The sequence below is a fragment of the Gossypium hirsutum genome, chromosome A05 (genome assembly GCF_007990345.1).
Source record: "Gossypium hirsutum isolate 1008001.06 chromosome A05, Gossypium_hirsutum_v2.1, whole genome shotgun sequence".
Classification (NCBI taxonomy): Eukaryota; Viridiplantae; Streptophyta; class Magnoliopsida; order Malvales; family Malvaceae; genus Gossypium; species Gossypium hirsutum.
The window spans coordinates 86,332,381-86,336,828 of NC_053428.1; the positions used below are offsets into that span (position 1 = coordinate 86,332,381).

Sequence of the window (4,448 nt, forward strand, 5' to 3'; positions counted from 1 at the left end):
AGTCTTAAAAGCAGTTCTGTAAGCCCATAAGGCATCATCTACTTTCGTTGCCCAGTCTTTTCTATTTGATTCTACTGTTTTTTCAAGGATCCGTTTGATTTCTCGATTTGCTACTTCAACTTGTCCATTAGTTTGAGGATGGGATGGGGTGGCTGTTTTATGATGAACTCTGTATTTCTTAAGGGTTTTTTCAAATTGGGTATTACAAAAATGAGTGCCCCTGTCATTGATAATTACAATAGGTGTTCTGAATCTCGAGAAGAGTTTTTTAAGGAAACGTATTACCACTCTAACATCATTAGTAGGTAGAGCTTGGGCTTCTACCCATTTGGACATGTAGTCAACTGCTACTAAGATGTATTTATTCCCAAATGAACTGGGGAATGGGCCTATGAAATCGATACCCCAAACGTCAAATATTTCACATGAAAGCATATAGTTTTGAGACATTTCATCACGTTTAGATATGTTACCTATCCGTTGGCATTTGTCACATGAAGCAACATACCTGATAGCGTCTTTGAATAACGAAGGCCAATAAAAATCTGATTCAAGTATTTTGTGTGCGGTCTTAGTTCCACTATAGTATCCTCCGGTTGGCCCTAAGTGGAAGTATTCCAATATTTTTGATGTTTCTGATCTTGTAATGCATCTTCTAATTACTTGATCTGTACATCTGCGAAACAGAAACGGGTCATCCCAAAAGTAGTTTTTCACATCATTAAAGAATTGCTTCTTTTGCTGGTGTGTTAACCCTTTTGGGATGATGTTAGCAGCTAAAATATTAGTGATGTCTGCAAACCAAGGTACCTTGGAGTTAAATATAACGAAAAATTATTCTTCAAGGAACGAATCATTTATTTCAACGTCATCTAGTTCTCCAATATTAGATTTCTCAAGTTTGGAAAGATGATCAGCCGCGAGATTTTCAGCTCCTTTCTTATCCTGAATCTCCAAGTCGAATTCCTGCAATAGGAGAATCCATCGAATGAGTCGAGGTTTTGCATCAGTTTTAGTTAAAAGGTAGCGAAGGGCGGAATGGTTAGTGTAAACAACAACTTTAGACAATATGAGATATGATCGAAATTTATCAAATGCAAAAACCACAGCTAGCAACTCTTTTTCTGTAGTAGTATAGTTTTCTTGTGCAGCCGTTAAGGTTTTGCTGGAGTAATAGATAGGTTGAAAATGCTTGTCTCTTCGCTGTCCCAATACTGCACCTACTGCAAAGTCACCTACATCACACATTAGTTCAAATGAAAAGTTCCAATCAGGTGCAATTATGATTGGAGTATTAATTAATTTATCCTTTAGAGTATTAAATGCTTCTAAACATTCCTGATCGAAGTTAAAAGGTATATCTTTTTCTAGTAATTTAGTCAAAGGCTTAGCTATTTTAGAAAAATCCTTAATAAATATTCTATAAAAACCTGCATGTCCTAAAAAGCTTTTAATAGCCTTAACCGAACTAGGAGGTGGTAATTTTTTGATTGTTTCTATTTTAGATTTATCCACCTCAGTCCCTTTACTAGAAATTTTATGCCCTAATACAATACCTTCTTGAACCATGAAGTGACATTTCTTCCAATTAAGCACAAGGTTTGTTTCCTCACATCTTATTAAGACTCGTTTTAAATTTTTAAGGTAGAGATGGAAAGAGTTATCGAATACCGAAAAATCATCCATAAGTACTTCCATGATATCTTCCACGAGTTCGTCGAATATGGCTATCATACAGCGCTGAAAAGTGGCAGGAGCATTACATAATCCAAAAGGTATTCTACGATAAGCGAACATACCATATGGGCATGTGAATGTCGTCTTTTCTTGATCTTCAGGAGCTATTGGGATTTGGAAGTAACCAAAGAGTCCATCTAGAAAGCAGTAATACATGTGTCTGGATAATTTTTCCAACATTTGGTCAATGAATGGCAAGGGGAAGTGATCTTTTCTTGTGGCATCATTCAGTTTCTTGTAGTCTATGGAAACTCTCCATCCTGTGACTGTTCTTGTTGGGATTAATTCATTCTTCTCGTTGGTCACAACCGTTATGCCTCTTTTCTTGGGGACAACAACTGTCAGAAATAGGATAAATAAGTCCAGCATCTAGAATTTTAATTACCTCAGCTTTTACAATCTTTCATGTTGGGGTTCAGACGTCTTTGAGCTTGCACAGACGGTTTGTATTCATCTTCCATCAAAATTTTGTGGGTGTAAAAAGAAGGGCTGATTCCTTTAATGTCAGAAATTTTCCAAGCTATGGCCTTTTTATGTTCTTTTAATACTTGGATTAATTCCTCTTTCTCCTTGGGTTGCAAGTTAGAAGCAATAATAACTGGTAATGTAGAATTATTTCCAAAGAATGCGTATTCTAAGTGGTTTGGTAATTGTTTAAGTTCCAATTTGGGAGGCTCCTCAATAGAGGGTTTTTACTTAAGTTCATCATTTATCTTAATACCCTCATATTCTACTTGTCTTGACGAATAGTCTTTAGGTTCCTCACCTGTCCCCTAGCTTTGAGCTAGATACGGTTCCGTCGTCTCTTCTTGTACAATTTCCTGAAAAGAGTCTTGGGTAATATGATCAATAGAGTCAATAAAATAACATGAATTATCTTGTTCCCTAGAGAATCTCATAGCCTCATAAATTTTAAAGATAATCTCCTCGTCACCTACTCTAAGTACCAATTTACCGTCACCCATGTCGATTATAGCTCTAGCAATGGCTAGAAATGGGCGCCCTAAAATTAAGGGTACTTCCACATCTTCATCCATGTCAAGCACAACAAAATCAACAAGGAATATAAATTTATCTACTTTTACGAGTACGTCTTCTATAATACCCCTAGGATATTTAACAGATCTATCGACTAATTGGATACTCATCCTAGTAGGCTTAGGTTCCCTAAGACCAAGTTGTTTGAACATTTTATATGGCATCAAATTAATGCTAGTGCCTAAATCAGCTAGTGCTTTTTCAACATTGAGACTCCCAATTAAGCAAGGGATAGTAAAACTTCCTAGATCTTTTAGTTTGGTTGGCAGCTTGTTTTGGAGTATGGCTGAGCACTCCTCATTGAGTTCTACTGTAGATAAGTCCTCGAACTTCCTTTTATTTGTTAGAAACTCCTTTAAAAATTTTGCATAGGTAAGCATCTGCGAGATGGCTTCAACAAAAGGTAAGTTGATATGTAATTGCTTAAAAAGTTCAAGAAACTTACCGAATTGTGCATCAATGCGATCTTTTTTCAATTTTGCCGGATATGAAACTGGTGGTTTATATTCCTCTGGCACTGGTTTGTCACTATTTTCGGGTTTTTCTTCCCTCATTTTGCTTTCCACGGCTTCTTGTGCTAACTTCTTTTCAGATTCCGCTAACACTTTACCACTCCTTAGTGTAATTGCTTTGACATACTCCCTTGATTTGGTGTTACTAAGTAAATTTCCTAGTGGTCTTTTCGAGATCAGTTTGGATAGCTAGCATATCTGAGTTTCGAGCCCTTGGATCGATGCTTGTTGATTCTTAAGTGCTGTCTTGGTGTTCTGGAAATGAGTTTCTGACACCGATATAAACTTTGAGAGCATCTATTCAAGGTTCAGCTTCTTTTCCTGTTGGTAGGGTGGTTGTTGGTAGCCCGGAGGATGTTGAGGTCCTTGATTTCCTTGGCCGCCCCACGAAAAATTGGGATGGTTCCTCCAACCTTCATTATAAGTGTTACTATATGGATTGTTTTGAGGTCGAGAATTATTACCCATGTAGTTTAATTGATCGTTATCCATGCTATGGCCATAAGGTTGGTATTCCGAACGGTTTGTTCCACCGCTACTTGCTTCGTACTGCATTACTGGGTGAACCTGTGAAGAACTAAGAAAACCATCAATCTTTTTATTTAAGAGTTCTACCTGATTAGAGAGCATGGTGACCGAATCGACGTTTTAAACGCCAGCTGTTTTTGTTGGCTTTGTCCTCATGACTTGCCACTGATAGTTATTCAGTGACATCTCCTCTGTAAACTTATAGGCATCTTCAGGTGTTTTATTATTGATGGTTCCGCCAGTAGCTGCGTCAACAATTTGTCGAGTCGAAAGATTCAGACCATTGTGGAATGTTTGAACTTGGAGCCAAAGCGGTAACCCATGGTGAGGGCATCTTCTCAAAAGGTCTTTGTATCTCTCTCATGCATCGTAGAGTGTTTCTAAATCCATCTGCACAAAAGAAAAGATATCATTACGTAATTTAGCCGTTTTAGCCGGCAGAAAATATTTTAGTAAAAATTTTTTGGTCATTTGTTCCCAAGTAAGAATTGACCCTCGTGGTAACGAATTAAACCACTGTTTAGCTTTGTTCCTCAATGAAAAGGGAAACAACCGAAGACGTATGGCATCATCAGAAATGCCATTAATTTTAAATGTATCGCATAGTTCTAAGAAGTTGGCTAAATGAGTATT

The 4,448-nt window shown here is 37.3% G+C and overlaps 1 non-coding gene across 1 annotated transcript; it reads left to right on the forward strand.

Annotated features, from left to right (window-relative positions):
- The first annotated feature begins 4,131 nt into the window (after positions 1-4,131).
- LOC121230065 (small nucleolar RNA R71) lies at positions 4,132-4,238 on the forward strand. The gene has a single exon (XR_005928017.1). It is a non-coding gene; the product is annotated as a small nucleolar RNA R71 (small nucleolar RNA).
- Positions 4,239-4,448: the final 210 nt, after the last annotated feature.